This window comes from Diceros bicornis, chromosome 15 (assembly GCF_020826845.1).
Source record: "Diceros bicornis minor isolate mBicDic1 chromosome 15, mDicBic1.mat.cur, whole genome shotgun sequence".
Lineage (NCBI taxonomy): Eukaryota > Metazoa > Chordata > Mammalia > Perissodactyla > Rhinocerotidae > Diceros > Diceros bicornis.
Genome location: NC_080754.1, coordinates 62,023,637 through 62,049,034, shown reverse-complemented (window position 1 = coordinate 62,049,034; position 25,398 = coordinate 62,023,637). Strand labels below are relative to the sequence as shown.

The 25,398-nt window shown below is 43.4% G+C and overlaps 1 pseudogene; it reads right to left on the bottom strand.

The window, feature by feature from the left end:
* Window positions 1-15,342: 15,342 nt before the first annotated feature.
* Window positions 15,343-25,398, bottom strand: part of LOC131414629 (peroxynitrite isomerase THAP4-like) — a 48,309-nt pseudogene continuing 38,253 nt past the window's right edge.

Sequence of the window (25,398 nt, the reverse complement as noted above, 5' to 3'; positions counted from 1 at the left end):
TTTTATAGTTTTCTTCATATAGGTCTTGTGTCTTTCTGGTTAGATTTATTCAAAGTATTCTATAAATTATTTTTAAAAAAATGTTGTTGTTCCAGCTTTACTGAGGTATACTTGACAAAAAATATTGTGTGTATATATATACACACAATATACACGTGTACAATGTGATGTTTTGATATACATACACATTGTGAAGTTATTACCACAATGAAGCTAATTAACATATCCATCACCTCACATAGTTATGATTTTTTTGTGGTGAGAACACTTAAGATTAACTCTCTTAGCAAATTTCAAGTACACAATTCAGTATTACAAACTGTGTCACCATGCTGGGCATTAGATCTCCAGAACGAGTTCATCCTACATCAATGAACCTTTGTACCCTTTGACCAACATCTCTGCATTTCCCTCCCACCCCCCCTAGACCCAGGGAACCACCATTCTACTCTGCTTTAATGAGTTTGACTTTTTCTGATTCCACAAACAAACGAAATCATGCAGTATGTATATTTCCTTGTCTGGTTTATGAGTTCTCTTTTCTGCTATTGCAAATATAAAGTTTATCTCATTTCCCTTTCTAGGTGTATACAGCTATAATAAATAAAATTATTTATTGTTGTGTATTTATCTTGAATCCAAATTCTCTTATTAATTATAGTTGTTACTAAAGTCTCTTGGGTCTTCTACATAGATAAACATACATTAGCAAAAAGAGATAGATCATTTAATCTCATCTTTCATACTGTATATACAGACTTTCTTCTCTTACTTCATTTCCTAGAACAGCATTGCCCCACAGAATTTTCTGTGATGATGGAAATGTGCTAATTTCCACCACAGTAGCTAAGGCTACTGTGCTAATACAGTAGCCACTAGACACACACGGCTATTGAGCACTTTAAATGTGCCTAGTGAAGACAGTAATTACACTTTTCAAAAAAAGGTAAGAAGATAAGATGGAAGGAGGGGAAACCAGATGAAAGGTACATAAACCTAGAGTTCCTTCTCTAGACCTAGGCTAGGACAGTCTTGTAAAAATGGTTAGAATGACCAAGTTCATTACAATTTCCACACGCCACAGACATTTTTTTCTAGTGTTTCAATAGGAATAAAAATTGCCAATTAGTTTAATTCTACTGGGTAACTCCTAGGAACAAAGTAAGAAGCAGCAAAGGGCATGTAGGACCTATAAATGAAACTAAAGAAAAATTATGGCAGAAGTAACAATTTAAGCAATGGTAGCTGGTGGACTTTATATATGGGCAAATATTTATTGAAATATATAGTATCTTCCAAATACTCTAAAAACTAAAATTTCTCCTAAAGAAAGAGGTAAGGGAAATAAAAGATCACCCTCGGTAGAAGTAAAATACAATCAGCCAGAACTAATTTGGGAGTATCAGAACTAAAAATAAGAGTGAGAAAGACAGAATAAAAATTATGACGATACTAACAGGAGTCCCAGGTAAGGCATCTTTATTCTGCATACCTGGCTCACACACTCAGTGCACCCAGGGGTTGCGAAGACAAAGGCACAGGCTCCAAAACTGGCAGCTTCTCCACTTCCTGCTGCAAAGAGATGCAAACTCCATGGTTAAGTGAGGGATGTGACTATAGACAAAACTTGGTGTGTCTGTACTACTCTTCACATAGAGTACACTTCTGAAAGCTAAGTCCAGCCCATGTGACGAAACAGAGCTCTTCCATATACACTTGTGCTATATAAACTCTGAACCTCTACCTAACTCCAGTTTTAGTGCTACCTGTTTTCCTGAAGGAATAAATCTCACAGCAGCCATAAAACAGGATAGTTCTTACTGATGCCCTGGTAGTTTTTACCACTATTCCAGTGAGCCAAGAGTGAGGTTGTTTTTTCAGATTGATAGTTTCTAATATGTTATGATCCACTAATCAAAGCAGAAAAGCCCAAAGGTACAGGCCCTATAAAAACATTTCATAGGGAAACCCAAAGACAAAAGAAGAGACAAAAAATAAGGACATTAGAGAAATTTGAAGCCCCTGGCATCTACAGCTACAGCTACAGTAGAGGTTAGACACAGTCAAAATGCTAGGTGGCCAGGTTAACACGATACCTCAAGCTAAAGGCATATTTACGTCAGCTTCTACTATCTGATACATCATGTCCACCTTTAAAAAAAGTTACAAGGCATGCACAAAGGCAAGAAAGAACACAGTCTGAAGAGACAGAGCAAGCATGAGAACCCTGCTCAGATATGGCAGAGATTTTGGAATTATCAGTCTTAGAGTTTAAAGTTACTGTGATTAATATGCTAAGGAGTATAACGGAAAAAATGGACAACGTGCAAGAACCGATGAGCAATGTAAGAAGAGAGGTAACAGTAAGAAAGAATCGAAAGTAAACCCCACAAATCAGAAACACTGTAAGGAGGGCCGGCCCAGTGGCTTAGCGGTTAAGTGCGCACGCTCTGCTCCTGGCGGCCCGGGTTCTGATCCTGGGCGCGCACCGACACACTGCTTCTCCGGCCATGCTGAGGCCGCGTCCCACCTACAGCAACAAGAAGGATGTGCAACTATGACACACAACTATCTACTGGGGCTTTGCGGGGCGGGGAAGAAACTGTAAGAGAAATGAAGAATGCTTTTGATGGACAAGGCTGAGGAAAGAAGCAGTGAATTTGAAGATACAACAGTAGAAACTTCCCAAACTGAAATGCAGAAACAAAGAATGGGTTGGGGGGAGAACAGAGTATCAGAGAATTGTTGGCAATTACAAAACTGATACATATGCATAATGGAAATAACAGATGGAAAAGAAAGAGAGAAAGGAGAAGAAAAGATATGTGAAGTAATAATAGCTGACATTTTTCCAAATTAAGGATAGATGCCAAATCACAGATCCAGGAAGCTCAGAGAACACCAAATACAATCAATACAAAAAAATCTGCATTTAGGCATATCGTACTCAAACTGCAGAAAACCAAAGACAAAGAAAATCTTGAAAGAACCCAGAGGAAAAGAAGCCTTACCTTCAGCATAAGAAGGAAAATTACAGTGCCCTTCTCATTAGAAGACATGCAAGAAAAGAGGAGAATTCCATCTCCAGTGCAACTATCCTTCAAAGGTAAAGAACAAATGAAGACTTTTTCATACATAACCTGAGAGAATTCATTGCCAGTAGACATTCTCTATGTGAAATACTAGAAGTTCTTCAGAGAGAAGAAAAATGATATAGGTCAGAAACCCGAAGTGAGATAAAGAAGAGCATCACAAAAGCAATAATTGAAGGTAAATAAAATATTTTCTTTTTCTTATTCTTAATTGACCTAACAGATAAATATTTGTTCAAATTTACAACAATAATGATGAGATCACAGCATATGTATAAGTGAAATGAATGACAGCAATTTTATAAGGAAGGCAGGGGAGGAATTGGGAATACTCTCTTATATAGGACTTGCACTATCTGTGAAGCAGTGTAGTGTTATTTGAAAGTGGACTTAGATTAGTTGTGACGGTATAGTGCAAACTCGAGGAGAGCCACTAAAAAGTTTTAGAAAGAACTATAAATGATATTCTAAGAAAGGAGACAAAGTGAAATAAAATTAAACACTCAGTTTAAATCAGAGAAGGAGAAAAGAAGAGGAACCAAAAAAGCAAATAGAAAGCAGTTACAACCATGATAGATATTAATTCAACTGTAGCAATAATCAGTTTAAACATGAATCCTCTAAGTACACCAATTAAAAGATGGAGACTATCAGAGTACGGAAAAGAAAACTATATGTGGTCTATAAGAAAGCCACGTGCAATATAAAGACACAAATTAAAAGTAAAGGGATAGAGAAAGATATATCCTGCTAACACAAATTGAAAGAAACCTGGAATAGCTATATTATTTCAGACAAAGCAGACATTAGGACAAGAAAAATCATCAGGGATAAAGAGGGGTATTACATACTACCAAAGGTGTCAATTATCCAGGACATAATAATCCTTAATATCTATGTACCTACCAACAGAGCACCAAAATACATGAGATAAAAACTGATAGAACTGCAAGGAGGAATAGCCAAATCCACTATCATAGCTGGAGACTTCAGCATCACTCTATTAGTAATGAACAGATCTAGCAGGCAGAAAACCAGTAAGGGCATCGTTGAACTCAGCACCATCAATCAACTGATATAACTTATATCTATAGACTACTCTGATGGTCAATATTCTGCGTCAACTTGACTGGGCTACGAGGATGCCCAGATTCCTGGAAAAACATCATTTCTGGGTGTGTCTGTGAGGGTGTTTCCAGAAGAGATCAGCATTGGAATTGCTGAACTGAGTAAAGCAGATGCCCTCCCCTAAGTGGGTGGGCATTGAAGGACTGAATGGAACAAAAAGATGAAGGAAGGGCAAATTTGCTCTCTGTTTGAGTTGGAACATCTGTCTTCTGTTCTGGCACATCAATGTTCCTGGTCCTTGGGCCTTCAGATACAGACGGGAACTTACACCATCGCCCCTATCCCCTGACCCCACCACCCCCTGCCAAGTCTCAGGCCTTTGGACAGTGACTGAATTACTCCACCAGCTTTCCTCATTCTCCAGCTTGCAATCCATAATTCTGGGGGGCCATATCTATAATAGTATCCTCTTATATATGTATATGTATACATCCTATTGGTTCTGTTTCTCTGAAGAAGCTCGACTAACAACTACTTCATCCAACAACAGCAGAACACACATTCTTCTCAAGCTCACATGGAACATTCACCAAGATAGATCACATGCTGAGCCATAAAACATATCTTAACAAATTTAACAAAATAGAGACCGTACAAAATATGCTCTTAGAACACAATGGAATTAAACTAGAAATCAGTAACAGCAAGACAACTGGAAAATCCTCAAATACTTGTAGATTAAAGACACTTCTAAATATCAAGTGGGAAGAGGAGGAAGCATCAAGAGAAATAAAGAAAATATTTGAAGTAAATGGAAATGAAAAATACAACTCGTCAAAACTTGTGGGATGCAGGAAAGGCAAGGTTTAGAGGGAAATTTACAGCACTGAATGCATATACCAGAAAAGAAGAAATATCTAAAATTAAAATTCTAAGTTTTCACCTTAGGAAAGTAGAAAAAGAAGAGTGATTAAGTTGAAGGCAAGCAGAAGAAAAGAAAAAAAAAGCAGTGCAGAAACCAATGAAATTGAAAATAGGAAAACAATAAAGAAAATCAACAAAACCAAACGTTGCTTTTTTGGAAAAGTTCAATAACACTGATAAATCCTAGCCAGTTAACTAAGAAAAAATAAAGAGACAAGACACAAATTACCAATACCATATGTAAAAAAGAGTCGTCACTACTAATCCCATCAGCATTAAAATGTTAATAAAGGGATACTATGAAGGACTCTATTCCCACAAATCGGATAACTTAGGTGAAATGGACAAATTCATTAAAAGACACAGACTATCAAAATTCACACAAGAAGAAACAGATAATATGAATAGGCTTATATCTATTAAAGAAATTGAATCAATAATTAATAACCTTCCAAAACAGAAAGTACCATGACTAGGTGTGTTTATTGGTGAATTCTACCAAACATTTAAGGAAGAGAGTTTACCTATTCTCTACAGTCTCTTTTACAAGGTAGAAGCAGGGGGAATACTTCCTAATTAATGCTATGAGGCCATCATTACCCTAAGACCAAAGCCAGACAAAGACATTACAAGAAAGGAAGACTACAGACAAATATCTCTCATGAACATAGATGCAAAAATCCTCAACAAGCATTAGCAAATTGAATCCAACAATGTAAAAAAAGAATTATATACCATGACCAAGTGGGTTTATCACAGGTATGCAAGGCTGATTCAGTACTCTAAAATCAATTAATGTAATCCATCGCACCAACAGACTAAAGAAGAAACATCACATGATCATATCAATAGATGCAGAAAACATATTTGACAAAATCTAACACCCATTCATGATAACAACTTTCAAAAACTAGGAATAAAGGGGAACATCCTCAACTTGATAAAGAACATCTATTTAAAAAACCCTACAGCTAACATCATACTTAATGGTGAGAAACTCAAAGTTTTCCTCCTGAGAGCAGGAACTAGGATGCAAGGATGCCCCTCTCACCACTCATATCAAACACTGTACTGGAAGTCCTAGTTGATGCAAGAAGAGGAAAAAAAGGGAAAAAATTATAAGATTGAAAGAGGAAGAAAAACTGTCTTGGTTTGCAGATGATGTGACTTTCTATGCAGAAAATCCCAGAGAATCCACAAACAACCTCATGGAATTAATAAGCAATTACAGCAAAGTTGCAGGATACAAGGTTAACATACAAATATCAATTGTTTTCCTATATACCAGAAATAAACAATTGGAATTTGAAATTAAAGACACAATAACATTCAAACTTGCACCAAAAAAAGAGAGAAATATTTAAATAATATTTATTTACTGTAAAATATTAAATATATTAATAACTATAACAAAATATATAAACGATTTTGATGAAAAAAACGATAAAACTCTGATGAAAGAAATAAAAGGTCTAAATAAATGGATGGAAATACTCCATGTTCATGGACTGTAAGACTTAATATTGTTAAGATGTCAATTCTTCCCAACTTGATCTATAGGTTCAACACAATACCAACCACAATCACAGTAAGTCATTTTGCGCATGTCCACAAACTGATTCTAAAGTTTGTATGGAGAGGAAAAAGACCCAGAACAGTCACCATAATATTCATGGAAAAGAACAAAGATGGAGAACCCACAGTATCCTAGTTAGACTTACTAAAAAGCTACAATAATCAATACAGCTTGGTATTGACAAAAGAATAAATACATAGATCAATGGAAAACAACAGAGAGTCCAGAAATAGACCCACACAAATAAGGAAACTAATTTTTGACAAAGGAGCAAAGGCAATACAATAGAGAAAGAATAGTCCATTCAACAAACGGTGCTGGAACAACTGGATGACTATACAACAACAACAACAAAAAGGAATCTAGACACAGACCTTACATCTTTCACAAAAACTGACTCAAAATCAACCACAGACCTAATATAAAGTGCAGAAGTACAAAACACCTTAGAAAAACATAGGGTAAAATCTCTATGACCCTGGATTTGGCAATGAGATTTTAGATACAACACCAAAAGTCAATCCATGTAGGAAACAATTGGTAAGTTGGACTTAATTAAACTTTAAAATTTCTGTTCTGCTAAAGACACTCTTAAGAGAATAAAAAGACAGGCCAGGAAGAAAGACTCAGAGAAAATTTTTACAAAAAAAAAAAAGGCTGTACCCGTCATCCTCCCCAGCTCCTCCTTGGGCCCAGCAGGCAACACATCTTCTTTGGTCCCTAGTTTTGGAAAAATCCATGTTGCTGACCCCTGTTTAATTTTTTCCTACCATTTCTATTTCATACATTATCATACATTTAACAGGTAAAATGGACTGTGATGTTATTATAGGTAGTGAATTAATGCAAGAAAGGACTTATACCCAAAAAACACAAAGAACTCATAACACTCAACAAGAAAATCAACAACCCAATTAAAAAATAGGCCAAACATCTTTGAAAAGATGAAACCACTGACAAACATTAAGCTAGATGGACTAAGAAAAGAAGAATCAAATGACTAAAAACAGAAATAAAAGTGGAGACATTACTACCAATTCTACAGAACCAAAAAAGATTATAAAAGAGTACTATGAACAATCGTACACCCAAAAATTGGATAACCTAGATGAAATGGACAAGTTCCTAGAAACACAAATCTACCAAGACTAAATCACAAAGGAATAGAAAATCTGAATAAACCTATAACTAGTAAGGAGACTGAATCAGTAATCAAAAATCTCCTGGCAAAGAAAAGGCCAGGACCTGATGGCTTCACTGGTGAATTCTACCAAACATACCTAATATCAGTTATTCTCCAACCTTTCCAAAAACATGAAGAGGAGGAAACACTTCCTAACTCATTCTATGAGGCCAACATAACCCTGAGACCAAAGCCAGAAAAAAAACACCGCAAGAAAAGAAAACTACAGGCCAATATTCCTTATGAACATTGATGCAAAAATCCTCGACAAAATACTAGCAAACTTAATTCAGCAGAGTATTAAAAGGATTACACACCTTGACCAAGTGGGTTTCATTCCTGGAATGCAAGGATTGTTCAACATACAAAAATCAATCAATGTGATATGCCACTTCAACAAAAGGAAGCAAAAAAAACCGCTTGACAAAATTATACATCCTCTCGTGATAACACACTCGATTAAGGAGGAATAGGAGTAAACTACCTCACCATGAAAAAAAGTCACATGAAACACCCACAACAAATATAATACTTGATACTGGAAGACTGAAAGCCCTTCCTCTAAGACCACAAACTAGGAAAGATGCCCGCTTTCACCACTTCTGTTCCACACAGTACTGGAAGTTCCAGCCAGAGCCATTAGGCAAGCAAAGGAAAGAAAAGGCTTCCAAACTGGAGAGGAAGAAGCAAAATTATCTCTGTTTGCAGATGATATGATTTCATATGTAGAAAATCCTAAACACTCCACAAAAAAGGTTAGAGCTAATACATGAATTCAGCAAAGTAGCAAGATACAAAGTCAACACTCAAAATAAGTTGCATTTCTATACACAACACAATCTCTATGAACTATCTGAAAAGGAAATTACAAAAACAACTCTTTACGATAGCATAAAAAAATACTTATGAATTAACTTAACCAAGAAGGTGAAAGATTTGCACAATAAAAGCCCCAAAATATTTCAGAAAGAAATTAAAGATTTACACAAATGGAAATACATTGTGTGCTCGTGGATTGGAAAGATTGTTAAAGTGGCAATATTACCCAGAGCAATCTGCAGATTCAATTTAAGCCCTATCAAAATCCCAATGATTTTTCTGCAGAAATAGAAAAACCCATCCTAAAATTCATATGGAACCACAAGGGACCTGGAATAGCCAAAACAATCCTGAAAACGAACAAAACTGAAAGACTCGCACTTCCTCATTTCAAAACTTACTGCAAAGCTACAGTAATCAAAACCGTGTGGTCTTGGCATAAAGACAGATATATACACCAATAGAGAGCCCAGAAATAAACCCCCACATACATGGTCAAATGATTTTTGACAAGGGTACCAAGACCATTCAATGGAGAAAGGACAGTCTTTTCAACAAATGGTGCTGGGAAGACTGGATATAAATCTGCAAAAGAGTGAAGTTGGACCCTCAGCCAACACCATATACAAAAATTAACTCAAAATGGATCAATGACCTAAATGTAAGGCCTAAAACAATAAAACGCTTAGAAGCAAACACTGGACAAAACTGTTACGACACTGGACTTGGCAATGATTTCTTGGATATGACAATAAAAGCACAGGTAGCAAAAGAAAAAACACAAAAATGGGACTTTATGAACATTTTTAAAATTTGTACATCGAAAGGCACTATCCACAGAGTAAAAAGGCATCCCAAAGAATGGCGAAAAGTATTTGAAAATCAAATTTTTGATAAGAGATTGATATCCAGAATATAAAGAGAACTCCTAAACCTAAACAACAACAACAAAAAAGCCGATTCAAAAATCAGCAAAGGACTTGAATAGACGTTTCTCCAAAATAGATGTACACATGGCCAATAAGCACATGAAAACATGCTCAATATCACTAATCATTAGGGAAATGCAAATCAAAATTACAATAAGATAACACCTCCCAGCCATTAAGATAGCCGTTATGCAAAAAAAAAAGAAAACAACAAGTGCTGGGAGGAGGCAGAGAAATCGGAACCCTTGTACATCATTAATGTAAAATGTAAAATGGTGCAGGCACTATGGAAAACAGAATGAAAGTTCCTCAAAAAATTAAACATTGAATGACCATATGACCCAGCAATTCCACTTCTGAGTACATATCCAAAAGAAAAGCAGGGTCTCAAAGAGATATCTGGACACCCATGTTCAAAGCAGCATTATTTACAACAGCTAAAACATGGAAGCAACCCAAGTGTCCATCAACGGATGAAGGGATAAACAAAATGTGGTATATATATATACAAAGGAATACTATTCAGCCTTAAAAAGGAATCAAATTCTGCAATATGCTACAACATGGATCAAACTCGAGGACATTGTGCTAAGTGAAATAAGCAAGTCACAAAAAGACAAATACTGTATGATTCCACTTATATGAGGTTCTTAGAGGAGTCAGAATCATAAAGTAAGAAAGCAGAATGGTGGCTGCCAAGGTCTGGGAGCAGGGGTGAAGGGAGAGTTATTGTTTAATAGGTAGAGAGTTTCAGATCTACAAGGGTGATGGGGATGGATGGTGGTGATGGCTGCACAACAATGTGAATGTATTGAATACCACTGAAGTTTATACTTAAAAACTGATTACAAGGTACATTTTTTGCTATGTGTATTTTAAGTCAATATTAAAAAAAAAGAAAAGAAATGAGTTATCAAGCCACAAAAAGACATAGAGGAAGCTTAAATAGATATTGCTACGTGAAAGAAGCCAACCTGAAAAGGCTACATACTCTATTCTATAGTATCCACATATTCCAAATATATGCCATTCTAGACAAGGCAAAACTATAGAAACAATATAACGATGAGTGGTTGCCTGGGGTTGGGAAGGAAGAAAAGAACAGACAGAGCACAGGGATTTTTAGGGCCATCCAACTATTCCGTAGGATACTGTAATGGTGAATCCAGGAGATCATGCATTTGTCAAAATCCAAGTACAGACAGTGAACCGTACTGTAAACTATGGACTTCGATAATAGCAACGTATCGATGTTGGTTCACCGCTTGTGATGCATGAACCATGCTAACACAAGTGGTAATGCAAGATGTTAATAACAGGGGCGACTGTGTGGGGAGGAGGAAGAAATTCTCTGTACTATCTGCTGCATTTTTCTGTCAATGTAAACCTTTCCTTAAAAATCACTCTATTAATTAACAAATAATCAATGGAAGGTAGGGATTGGGTAGAAATATAGAAGAAACAAGAATCTCAGAATACTGATAAATGTTGAAGCGGGAGGATAGGGACATGCGCTTATTATACTTTTCTACTCAATTGAGTATGTTCAAGATTTTCCACAATAAAACGTTTTTAAAACTCCAGATTAACTCAAGAATCGTATGTACAATGAAGAAACGAGAAGAAAACAGATGCTTGAAGCAAGTATTCGCTGAGTCCACTGAGAGAATATGGATTCACACTGGATAGAGTGAACGTCCTGGTTACATCAGGAAGGTTCAGAGCTCGGGAAGCAAGGTGGGGGGCGGCGTGGTGGGGAAGCGACAAGGAGATACTGAACCCGGAAAAATGTTCATCCTCACTGGTCCACAGGAATGCCAACAATGGACCCTGCTAGAAATGGCCCGTGTTTAAAACAACATGACACCTGGAGTCACAGCGGGCTCAGGGAGAGAACACCGTGTCCTGTGAGAATGCCCATCAGCACCGGCTTTCCGGAGGGCAAACCTCCCAAACCCTAGAACCCGCAGGCGCACTGGCCCCGCAGCTCTGTGGTAGGGAATCTGTCCAAAAGTAAAGCGATTGATTAAAGGTAACGGACTGAAGAAATATGTGTATAGCCTGTTCAACATAAAATCCCTAAAAATGTCCAGAAGATTCCTTGACTGATGAATGAATTCATAACAGCACTGGGAACCATCAAGAGAGCAGACACCTTGAGGAAGACATCAAAGAGAGCCAACAGGTGGAGACCACAGAGCCCAGTGGGGGCTCTGGGTGAGCCTTGTAGACCAAGCCAGGGTGTCCTCTCTCCCTCCTACTGCTCCCACTGCTGCTCTCCTAACACCTGCTGCATCGCCCCTCCACTCCCAGCCAGTGACCAGCCTCACACTCCGGGGAACACAGGAGCAGAGGCACAGGTACGCCTTTCCACCAGCTCAGCATCTGTCCCTTTGCTCTCTGCCCGCTCCCTAGGGGGGAAAACCCAGCCCTGCACCTCCCCAGGGCTCAGCACCCTCCTCCCTGGCCCTCACAGCTCCTCCTCTCCATCCTGGCCCACCCACAGCTCAGACACCTGCTCCCTTGTCTCCACCATTCACATGAAACTCTCCCTTGAAGCCATGTTCCCTTTTGGCTACTGTCCAATTTTCCAACTCCCTTTCAGGGCTAAATCTCCTAAACAAAGTGCCTTATCTCCAGCACCACCCCCTAAAGCCCCCGTTCACCCACTCTAGACCCAGCACCACTGCCACCACTCCAAGGGGACTGCAGTCACCAGTGACTCCATGTGGCCAAGTCCAGCCATCTTTTCTCCATTCTGATCAGAGATGTATCCAGCTCAGCTGAGGATCTCCTTTCTGCAATACCCTTTTCCCCTCCTGGCTCCCATGACCCCATGCTCTGTCTTTTCAGTCTCCTTTCCTGGACCCTCTTCAGCTGCACCTCTACGAACACTGCCTGCCCCTAGGCTAGGCCCCAGCACTTCTCCAGACACACAGTTTCTCCAGGAAACCTCATTCAGTTCCATGGCTGTAAACACCACTCAGCATCCCGCACTCTGTAGACACACAGAGGCAACTTGAAGAGCTTGGGAGCTGGCTCTCTGGCATCAGCACCTAAGGAGTATCTCAAACTCGATTCCTCTCAAAATTTTACTGTCATTCGAGTTCCAAAAAGGTCATTAAGTATTTATGAAAAAGAGGAAACACTGGATACAATAAATAGAGGGTATTATGCAAAGTGAAATAAGTCAGAGGGAGAAGGTCAAATACCGTATGATTTCCTTCATTAAGTAGTAGATAATAACAACAATAAACAAACACATAGAGACAGAGATTGGATTGGTGGTTACCAGAGGGGAAGCGGGGAGGGAGGAGGGTGAAAGGGATAATTCAGTACATGTGTGTGGTGATGGGTTGTAATTAGTATTTGGGTGGTGAACATGATGTAATCTATGCAGATTTAGAATTATAATGATGTACACCTGAAATTTTTACAATGTTATAAACCAATGTTAACTGCAATAAACAAAAAATTTAAAAAAAAATAGTGGTGAATAAAGTAACCAATAGAATGCATATTTACATCTAATTGTGGCTGATTGAGGGGGAAAAGAAGAATATAGAACTAAGATCACAGACAGTCTCCACCTGGGGAGTGAGGGTGAGGGGCTGGCAGTGTACAACACAGGAACTGATCAACACTAAGCATTTACAGAAAGACAGGCTTAAATGGTTATTTTTAAAAGCTGAAAGACATCCACTAGGAGAACAGAAAAAGAAACAATGAGAAAGCCTAACAAATTAAAAATAAAATAAACTGGAAGGCCAAAATACCAACGTATCAACAATCATAATTGCAAACGGATTAAATTACTCTATAAAAAGACAGAAGCTCTCAGATCGAGTTCAAATATAGCTATAAGATAAAGGGATTTTGTTGAAAATAAGGAGATAAAGAAAAGAGTGTCAATGGGACAAAAAGGGGTTTTCTGTGTTGATAATAGTCAGGAACACTTATGCATCCAACAACATGGTCTTGAAACATAAAGCAAAACTAGACACACAAACAGGAAGACACAGGCACCTCCAGAATCACAGGGAGACCTACCTTTCCTCTCTTAGAAATCAACAGAGGGAGTGATACAGTGAGTTAGGAGACAGATCTGCTCACTCACACAAATAAGCCAGATCCAGCCTCAGCCTGAGGGAGAGCAGTGTAAGGAACTGCTGGAGAGGATACATTCTTCTCAACCACAATGAAACAGTCACCAGAATGGATGGTGTATTAAGCCACAACGAAATATCAAAAGATTCTAAAAAGCAGATATCTTTAAGTGACCATGTTATAGGAGCTTAAAGCAATAAAATTAAAGAACAATTACAAAACAATTAGCTCCCCTCCCCCAATCTATCAAACTTGAAAATTTCTCCACATTCTTCTAAATAACTCAGGTGAAAGAGGGAGTCGACTGAAATTACAAACTATTTAGAAATGAACAGAAATGAGGGCAGCACACGGCACATCCATGGTGTGAGGCGAAAGGGACAGGAGAAGGGACACAGCCTTGACTGCAGGGATCAGGAAATAGAAACTGCACACGAAGAAGCTAAGCACTTCCCTCCAGGAGAAAAAAGCAGAAAGAAGTGAGGATTCATGAGGTAGAAACAACAGTGAAGACCTGATCAATGGAGTAAAGGGCTGGCTGTCGGGAAGGACCTGTAATAGTGACAAACGTTGGGAAGTCTGACCAATAGGAACAGAGGAAGGTACCCAGAAGTAACGTCAGGTATGAGAAACCGCAAAAAAGCTGTAACACGATGGGGGAATATAGTGGACAATTGACCAGGACATCAGTGGTCCTCACCTGGAGCTGTTCTTCCCTCAGGGTGCATTTGGAAACACACAGGATGGGTTTTGGTTTTTGTTTCTATTTTGGGCTGTGCTAATGGTTGACCTGGAGGCCCAGAAGGTCCTGAGCAGCCTGTCACACAAGAGCCTTTTCCACCTGAAGTGTTACTTACATCCTACAAGACAAACATTGACCCAGATCCAATGAACAACGTGGTAGGGAAATGTTTTCCATGTATAGATAACAGGCAAAAGATACTATCCTCAATATGTAAAGAAGATCTAGAAACCAATTTTTGCAAGCACTAAACAGTAAAATATGAAGAAAAGCAGAAACATAGCCATAAAAAAATATGTAAGCGCATAGAAAATGATCTAAGAGATAACACGCCAAATTTTACTAGCAACAAGGAATAAAAGTTGGAATAAAAGTGGGGGGATTTTCCCCACTTCTGTAATGGGGAAACATATTTCTGCAGCGTTTTAATTTTTACAAAAGAGAATGTATTCTACTTGAACACATTTAAAATTTGAAAGAAATTATTATTAATGTTCAAAAAGACTTAACTTTGAGGATGTTCATTAAAACACGAATGGAAAGAACCTCCTCATGACTTTAAGACTCTCCTGAAACTTTTCTAATAGTTTACTGTGTCTATTTTATTTGACATTTAGATCCTAACTCATTTGGAGTTTATGTTGTGTGCGGTATGCGATAGAGCTGACTTTCCCCCGATCAAGTGGAAAACCAACTGTCCAGGCACCACTCACTGGGTAGTTCTGGCTTTCCCAGCTGACCTGAAATGCCTCCTTTCCCACCAGCTAGACCGCGACAGCTACAGATGCCTCTCGAGTGCCCTGGAACGAGGGAGGTAAGCTCTCCAGCCTGGGCTCCCTGTCTACAAGGCACGGCTACTATCAGAGCCTTCTCCCAAGAGAGCAGGGAGGATGTGACACACAGAAGTGCTCAGGGGCCCTCAGCCACATAGCAAGAAACCCCTCATAGTGACCGGGCGGGGCGAGCCGCCAGGCTCTGGTACTGACCCTGGCAGGGGGACAGCAGGCTGCTCAGGGAGGGGAAGCTCACTGTCTTCAGCTCGTCCAGCTTCTCCTGTAGCTTGGACGCCTGCTGTCTGAGCACTGACCCTCTGCCGCAGGGTCTTCGGCTCTCCATTCTTTGCCACCTGCCCCTGCAGGCAGCACCCCTGGCTCTTGTTCTGCCCAGAGCAGAAGCAGTAGGAGTGCGGCGAGTCAGGAGTCTGCAGGTCCCCGACGCTGACAGGATGACCGTGGTGATGGACATGGGGCTGCATCACTGGGCTCACTCTGCAGATTCCACAGCTGGCGTCGGGCTGACGTGTCAGAGGGACAGAGGGGCTCTAGGGGGCTTCTGAGGCATCAGTCTGAGTGATAAAGTCTGGCGGCTCTGGGCCAAGCCCTTGTCTGGCCCCAGGCTGGTCCCCCTGCAACCAGGCTCCACGTATCTCTCCAACCTCTTTCTTTCGACAGGCTCTTGGGGATGCACCTCTCCGGATTGTGTTTGGAGAAGAAAATTCTGTTAGGAAGGAAGCAAGCCGATAAATTTGCATGCCCCAGATCCTGGGGGTGGGAGAGAAAGTCATCTGAGGAAACCCCACTCTTATCTAGCTGGCCCCATAGGGGGAGGTGGTGAGCTCATCGCCAAGATCCACAGTAGAGGTGTTTGCTTCTCCCTGGCTGCCTGAGGCTGTGATGGCCACACCATCTCCTGAGTTCCTTCCAGAGAGTGCTGTGCCCTCTCCTGACCGGCGCCTCCTGGGTGGCCCTCGGTGCAGTTTCACCCTGCAGAGCGGCTCGCTTCAACTTGTAGCACTCTGGCTTGTCCATCAGGTTTTCACCTGAGGACGACGATGAACCTGCAGCTCCCTTCTCTTCTGCTTCACTCGAATGTCCCCTCAGGCCCCCCAAGGCCCCCCAAGGCCTTTCTGGTGTCCTTTCTCCTGGTGTGGCATCAGGTAAAAGATGGAGGGCACGGCCATGGACTTGAGCAGGCAGTGCTGATCCTCCAGCCTTTTGGAGAAGCTGTCTTTGGCAAAATGTTCACTACAGAGGAAAGAATACTTAGTGGGGGTCCAGTTATCCCTCTGAACAGCTTTTACCCACTGGATGAGCCGTTTTGAGGTCTTTGGGGGGAACCTGCAGGACAAATGACACAGTAATTAGAAAGACATAATTAAACGTCTTTTCCTAAAATGATCTACTATAAAAGCAAAACAAGTGTTTTTGCAAATATCCAGACCTGTATTGACTTCCACATTTAAAACCCGAGTAACGATTGAAGGAACACCTTCTAATTGCAAGTTATTACTGGAATGGAAAGATGCAGGACCCATTGCCTACCCTTAAGGAGCTTACAGTCTGCAGGGCAGATAAGGAAGGTGAGGAACTCCTCCTACATATGCTCAAGGCATACAGATGCTCAGACACATGGCACAGGATGGCATCAAGACCACAGGACAGGCTTCAGAAAGCCCCAGAAACAGCTCCTAGAAGCTCACAGCTGACCAACCGTCCTGCTGTGCTGGGGATGCAGGATTTTGGTGCTAAAAATGGGATGGTTGGTCCCCCATTTACAAGCCAGGCCAGGTGTCAGCCAGCAGAGCTTCCCAGACACTCAGCATGGCGTCTGGCGCCAGCTGTGGCTCAAGCAGCTGAGGATGGGTGACCAGCTCTAAGAGGGGGTCAGACTCAAAAGCTGTAGGTCTGTGTTCCTACTGTACTTCCACTATCAGGGGTAAAACGGCTCCCTTTAAGACACAACCAGCCCCTGGAAGATACTGAGCAACATACTGAATATTCCTTTCTTCTCATTAAGGTAAGATTTCTATTGAGATGGAACTGAGCACATGGGGGTGGGGGTGGTCACTCCACAGGGCTCTCTGCTCCATCTGCGGTCATCTAACCCACCTGAGGCTGCTGTGGACCAGGACCTGGGTGAATACTAGCTCCTCAGGAACTTCTAAGTAACATGACCTTCTAAACTTTCTCCATGCTTTCTGAGCCCATCTCCCAAACACCTCCCCCCCAATTCCCACCTCCTTGGCCCCCTACCACGTTAGACCATTATGAATGCCAAGAGCAGCCTGCCTCATTTTCAGACACAGTAACCAAATTTTGGGGACACAAGCTCTAAAAGAAACTGTCCAGAAAGCTCAGTGGCTGACCTCTGGAAATACTCCAATATTACCAGTTCTTTTGATAGACGGGAACAACATGAGACTCAGAACAAACCACTGTAAACTTCCAATAAGACTATAAATGACAAGCGTCATTCAGGTCTTTAAAACTTAACACCCTGCAACATCAAACAGAAGTATCTGCGAGGGGGTCTTTCACGTCAAGTCCCTTCAGTTCACTGTCCTGGCACCTTCAGTGTAGAAGTCCACAGAAAGGGACTCGCTGAAATAGCTGAATTCCAGAAGCCCTCAGGAAGGCGCCAGGCCAGAGGGAAGCCAAACCCCTTGCCCTGTCCGGGGCCAACTTCCTCGGGGGCCCAGGAGGAAGTGGGAAAGGCGCCCCTCCCGCGAGTCCGCAGGGTCAGCCTCTCCAGGAGGCGTGGGCCGTGCCCTGCTCCCCGCAGGATGCTGTCAGGATCCGCTCCAGGCCTCACCTCTATGGGCAGAGCTACCTTTCCCCGGAACCGCCAGATCCTTCTAGTCACAGAGCATCTGGGAGCCCGTGGTAACCCAGGTACAAGTTGCATTTGCTCAGCCACAGTCCTGATGGCAGAGATCAAGGCGGGCTCCCAGGATCAAAGGAGCGGAGAAGTCAGAGCAAACGCAGGAGGACAGCTGACCAAAAGAGGAGCGTTTCCGGAACACACTGTTTCTGGAAATTGTCAGCACCAACTTGAGTGAGGGGAGCTTAAGGTGGCCGCGGGGTGGTGGTGAGAGGGTGGTGGAGGCCCTAAGGTGGAAGCCGGGCGGCCTCCAGGTGGGCTCAGGGTGCGCGCGGGAGTGACCGCCGGTGGCCACGGCGACGCGAGGAGCCCGGGCCAGAGACGCCAGCCAGGGCCAAGGTCACACAGCGCCCGGGCGCTGGCTCATTCGCGGGACCGGCCCCGAGGCCCGGCGCCCCAAGTGAGGCCGCCTCGGGCCGGCCGCGCGGCGTCAGTTTCCCCGCGGGGCCCAGCGGGCAGGGCCGTGGCCGGCGGGCAGCCCGGCGCCCGGCGGAGGGAGGGGCGGCTTGTCCCCCTGCCCTGCCGGTCGGCTCAGTTCGCGGCCCGCAGCCCGTCACCACCTCGGGGTTTGGGCCCCTAGCGGGACCCCCCAGGGGTGCGTCGGCGGCGACTGGGCGGCGGGACGTGGGGGCCGCCGTCCGGCAAGATGGCGGCGCCCAGCCGCGTCGGCGCGGGAAGACGGGGCGCGGAGGGAGCCGGGAGGGGCGGCCGCGGGGGGCGCTCGCCCGGCGCCGCGGCCCGGGACGTCCCGGGGGCTTGGGCGCAGGGCGGCGGCCGGGGCGGGGCCCTCGGGCGGGGCGAGGCCGGCGCGGGGCTCACGGTCGGGATCGGCGGGTCCCGGCGCTTTTCCAGGCCGCCCGCAGCGCCCGGCGACCCCCGCCAGGCCCAGGCCGCGGCGACGAGAAGGGACAGCGCGGCGGCGGGACGCGCTCGGGCGGAGCGCGTCTTGAAAGGGCTTCTGCCTCCCCCGCCGGGAGGGAAGACGGGCAAGCTCTCTTGGTTCTGTTGGGGGCTGAGGGGAGACGCTCCAACACTCACAGCACACGCAGTTGTGTTGTTTCATTCACTGACCAACAGATCATCCAGGCGCTTTTCGGGGGGCGGGGGTGGGGTGTTGGCCCATCCTCTTATGCTGCTCCTCCAGAGGGGACAGTTCCGGAATTTTTGATGCAAGATGTTGTGGCTCTTGGTCCAGTAGCCTTGAAAGCGTTGTTACACGCGCTCTCTTTTTCATCCCACAACAGTTTTGGTTCTTTCATTCCTTGTAGGGAGTGATTTCCTTCAAGAACCCCTCCTCCGTCCAGGAAGTCTTTCCCCTGATTTAATTCCACCTGTCATCCTGGGTGGCAGTGTTCTTCCTTCGGTTTTCTCTTCCTGGCAGCTGCAACATCAATTGACTGAAATCCCAGTTTGTAAACTGTAACGTAGGCATGTTCGCCCAAGATTTCAACGGTCTGTGGCATCTCTTCACTTAAATGTGTTAGGTGGCTGGAGGAAACAGTAGCCCTGACTCCCAAAGGAGCGTGTTAACCAGACGGATTTTCTGTGAAGTTTGTTTTAAAACAAGAAAGTATCAGGGGCTGTTGTACTGTTCGCAGGGGCATAGGGTGGGAGAAGGAACACAATTATTTACTTATCCACTTTCTTTGAAGTTCTTACTGCTTGCATACCTATGACCATTCTTCGGAGAGACTTGGTTAAGGTGAAAAGCACAGTTTAATGTTGGTCATACTACCTTCAGTGTGAAAATCTCATGTTCAAGTTAGGATGATCCCCTATGGGACACGGAAGGCTGCTTCAAAGTAGAAAAGGTGGAAGACCTCTGTTGATGCTGATAAGAATACATATGATATCTGTAGGGTGTGCTGGGGAATTTCTTTTCTGATGTGATGCTGTACATATGTCCTTTTAGGGACGATTAATGGACCAGCCTCCACTGATCCCTGGAGTCCTTACAGATTCAGCCTTCCTTGACCAAGTGTTAGGCAGTTCCTGGTTGTTTTTATACTCATCTGTTCAAGGAACTGCATGTATTTTGGAGTGCAAAGTTTGCCTCAGGCATTGTTCTAGACCCTGGGGCTAGAGAAGTGAAGAGACAACAGCTGTGCCCCGGCTGACATGACATGACACCGTGTGGAAGATTGGGATGTGGGAGAGTGATGTGGGCCGAGCAAGAGGAGGCTGGAGTTGTGGCCAGGATGGCCAGGAAAGGTCTCACTGCGGAGGAGCGTTTTATGTAAGACACGAAAGCAGTGCAGGAGGAAGGGCGAGTGGCATGCTCTGGGAGCAGCAATAGGCCAGTGTGACCAGGGTACAGCAGGTGGGGTGAGGGAACCAGGAGCTGAAGACAGAGGGGTGAGTTGGGCCCAGTCCTGGGGCCTCGTTGGGTCATAGTGCGGAGTGGGTGTCTATTCTCAATGGGATGGTGACCCTTTGGAAGGTTTTGAGAGCAGGAGTAACGTGACTGAACGTATGTTTAGCAGACTCGCTCTGGCTGCTCTTGAGAACATACCACAGAGCATGGCAGAAGCAAGGAGACCAATTAGGAGGCTGTTGCAATAAGCCAGGCAAGAGGCCTTGAGGCTCAGGTCAGGGTGGGGAGGGTGAATTCCGGGTGTGTTTGAAGGTCCGGACCTTAGGACTGTGTACAGGTTGGAAGTGTGAGGGCGGGGTTGCAGAGGGAAGAGTTGAAGCTGGAGGGAGGTTTAGGGCCTGAGCTCAGAAACTCAGGTGGGGAAGACTTGGGGAGATCCTGCTTAGTGGGAGCTGATGGAGTTTGGTTTTGTAGGCGCTGACTGTGAGGTGCCTGTTAGACACCTGTGTTGTGATGTCCAGGGAGCCTTTGGGTCTCCGGGCCTGGAGCTCAGGGAGTAGGCCTGGACTAGAGGTAGGAGTGTGCGGGAGGCCACTTTGGATGAGGGTCTGAGTGTGGGAGGAAAGAGAAGGACCAGGGAGGGGGGCCCAGGGCTGCCGGCATGTGGAGGTCTGGAAGGTGGCAGTCAGACCACGGGCTGGTTGTCTTCTTCACGGGGCCACGAGCGCTGTGTCAAAACACACTCTCAGTTCAAGGAACTGGCTGGTGCCAGCACTTAAATAGCCGCACTGTCCATTCCTTGAGGACAGAGCCAGTATCTTATGCCTGCATCTCCAGTGCTTCACATCATGTCTGGCACTTGGTAATCAGAAGAGCAGAAACTGAATTAATAGTCACTTGCATATCCCTGTACTGTAGGAACTTCAGTTTGTAGAGCTTGTGCATAATGCAAATCCAGTGTGTGAGTGTGAGCGTGAGTGGATGAGAGGGCTGCTCACTACAGGGCGGTGGGTTTAATGTGGACCTTCTGTCCAGTGTGTTCACTAAAGTAGGTTTCCAGTTTTCTGATGTAGCTCAAGTTCTGGGTTCTTTTCTTCTCCTTCTATCTTTCTTTTCTTTCTTCCATTCAGAACTGAACCACCAGCATCTTTATATAAACTATTAGGGATTTTAAAACATAACTACTTGCAAACCTGTTATCTTAAATATAAGTGTTTTCTAAAGAAAGGGAGAGAGCCCTTCCTTTGATTTTATTTATAAAGTATAGGATCTCAGAAAATATAAGAAGTGCTTTGGGGAAGTGTCTTGAAACGTGATGCAGTACGGTAAGCTCTAAAAGAATCTAATGGTTCACGTTTCTGTGGTTCCCCCTGGTTGAATTACAGTGTGATTGGTACCAAGTGGAGAGAAGTTGGTTACATTCATTGAGCACAATCCCCTACTTTTCCAGGTATCAGATCAATAATGTTAAGTCCAACCATTGTCTTCTAATGGAATTACGTACTATTTCCACTTCCTCTTCAGGTGTGCTCAGGGACATCCCAGGGAAGAAGATGTGGGAAATCAAGCGACTGGGACCCAGGTGACCAAAGGGGGAAAACGCTTCTAAAAGGGCCTCTTTCTTCAGGTGGACGGTGCCTGTCCATCTTGCTTCTCCTGCGTGTCGTCATATTTCCAATTTAACTCATTGCCTGGAGACTGGCGTTCTTTCCAAGGTTTGAGTCCTTTTAACTCAGGAGGTATGTGAACTGCTTCATAAGTGATAAGATATCGCGTGTAGAGATGCTGAAACTACAATGAGGGCAGTCCACAGAGGGGTGCCCTCTCTGGGAGATATACGCAGGCTCTGGCATCAAGCCGCAGTGGAGCTGGTCAGTCTGAGAGCAGAGAGTCGATACAGGGACCTTGGAGAGTGGACTCGCGTGCTGGTCAATCTGTGCACATGTTAGTGACTGAGAACTTTCGTTTCAAAGCAGACACGTATTGGTTTTTCTCTTTAATATTTTCTGAACTGTTGTTCCGTAATGTTTTCTGTTCTGCAGAGGTATTAGTACATATTTTGGAGAAATTGATTCTGATGATAAAACAAAAGTGGTTTTTTGTTTGGGGGAGGGTGATTCAGTTTCATCTTATAAGTCTCGAGGCCTGAACGCATATGACAGAGAGGAGGAGGAGGTGCTCAAAACCAGGGTCGGGTGCTGCACACGTTGCTGGAGCCTGGCCCCTGTCCCGTCTTCCCACTCCACCGGGCAGAGCCGGCAGCTTTGCCCATTTCATGGGTGAGGAGACTGAGGCTTAGAGAAGTTAAGTCACGTGTCCTACAGCTAGCAAGTGGGCCCTCTGTCTCCAAAAACAAATCTTAATAGAAATTAGGAAGTTGAACGTTAGAAGTGAGTGTATTTAGAAGCATGTCTCCTTCCTCCTTTAGAAGGTAAGATCCGGACGGTCAGGGAGCCTGGCGGTCTGGTCCAGGCACCTCAGCCTGCGTTGAGTGTGCAGTGCCTCCGTCCGAGGGAGCTGTGAGGGGGCCTCGGCCTGTGGCATTTCAGGCTCCGGGAAGGACAGGTCGGTCCTGTCCTGCAGTGCAGGTGGGACGGTGCAGAGCCACCGACGGCCAGTCAAGACTGTGATGGCGGCACAGGGGTGAGGGGTCCTGCGCTTGCGCTTCTGGTCGGAATTGCTGCTGGTCCGTGGGACTCTTCGTGCTCAGTTTCCAGGGTAAGAGTTTAAGGACACTGATCCGGCCTGTGACGTGGCGCGGATGGCTGGCTCCTGCTCTCTAAACGCAGTCCTGTCTCTTGTGAGGAATGGCCTTGGATTCAGTTTTAGTGAAGTAACTCACATGTTGTGTCAGTTTCCTGTTCATGTTGCACGAGGTGCTGCACCTCAGTGTGGTGACAGAATGTGGAGACTGTATCTCCTTCGACACTGCGCCATCATCGTGTCACTCATTTCAGTGACTCCCAGAGGGAAGACGCGGAAACGTGTTGCCTTCAAGAACACCCTGGTGAGGAGCATCACTGTGTCGATGAGGGTCAAGTGACAGATGGTCAGTTCAGTGAGCTCATTCGGCCTGTGATCCAGAAGGGCTGTGAAGATGTGGAAGAGAAGGAGGAATATGTTGGCAGTGAGTCCGATGGCAGCTTGGGAGAAAATGGCATTTCTTAATGGTAACATAAATGGAAAGTGATGGTCTTAATGGAAAAGAAGAAACATGTTTTATAGTCAGAAAAAATAAACAAAAGATCTCCCCTCTTCCGTGTTATTCATTCCATAATCAAAATAATCACTTCCCCCATCATTTTAATTTCACCAATTTATTCTTGATTGACCCTATCTCATTTAAATTCTTAAAAATACAGTCTCAATATTAGTTTATACACTAAATAATTAACATATCACATACCAACACATCCACAATCATATATGTATAGGGTGCACATTATCTATACTACTAGGGTATTGGGACTCACTGTTCTGAGTGTGAATATTAAATGAAAGAATGCAGAAAGTAAACAAATGCTTTCTAAACAGTGATGTTCATATAAAATGAAATCAGTAGCTCGAAGAGACATCTGTGCTTCCAAATTCATGGCAATATTATTCACAATACCTAAGATATGGAAACAACCTAAACATCTGTTGACAGATGAATGGATAAAGAAATTGTAGTGTGTCTATATACATTGGAATATTATTCAACCTTTAAAAAGAAAATCCTGCGATTTCCAACGACATGCATAAACCTGGAGGATATTATGCTAAGTGAAATAAGCCAGACACAGAAGACAAATACTGCATGATCCCACTTCTATGTGGAATCTAAAAAAGTTGAATACATGAGAGCAGAGAGTAGAGTGGTGGTTACCTGGGGGGTGGGGGGGGGGAGGCGTGGAAAATGGGGAGATGTTGGTTAAGGGGAACAAGGTTGCAGTTATGTATGATAAATAAGTCTAAAATAATACTGTGTTATACACTGGAAATTTGCTAAGAGTGTAGATTTCAGGTGTTCTCACCATACAAAAAAAGTGGTAACAATGTAAGGAGAAATGTTAATATATGTTAATTAGCTTGATTGTAGTAGTCATTTCACTATGTGTATGTATGTCAAAACATCATGCTGTAAACCTTAAATATACACAATTTTTATTAAAAAACAAATCATGAGTGTTTGTACAAATGAACATTTTATGCTAATGGGGAAAAAATTACCAAAAAACTTTGGAAAAAAAATATTCCTTTGAGCCTATCCCACATCAAATCACTCTGATGCTTTTTCTTTTCGGTCCTTCTTCCACATTTGAGTACTCTGTGATTACATGGGGTGGGGCCTGCCCTATCCTAAAGTCAGCTGATTATCGACCTTCACTGCATCTGCACCTTAACTCCTTTGTGTCATATTACCTAAGACTGTATTCCCACAGTGTGGGATTGAGATGCGGACATCTTTATAAGAAGTGTATCTCCTCGAAATGATCCTAGCTCTCTCCCAGTAGAGTTTCCATACAGAGACCCCTTATGGAAACTCTCTTCATCTCAGCAGAGGATCGCTAAAATCTTGATCTCAATTTTCAAGAGAACAAACAAAAAAATGTTTCTGGACTTTATGACATTCAGGAGGTTGCATCACAGTGTTCACATGGCACTTCATGTCTTGAGACTTCACTTAATACAGGGATACCCTGCCAGGCCTTGTAAAGATACTTAGGTCTCCATTACTAAAGATGCCTCCGCTCATGCCTTAATCACGAAATCTCTGTAACAGAATCCTTTGTGAAATATCACTGAATGGTTTTGAAATTACTTTCTCATGTTATTTGCCCTGGATGCAGGCATCATAATTTGATCAAATTAATTCAATCCAGGGCTTAGAAAAATTCAGCTGTATCATGCTGTGCAAAGGAAATCCCCACAATTCCTCTCTTCCTCTTCTGAGATGAAAGAGTATTCAGTTATGTTTTTAAGATCATTTATAAACACAGTG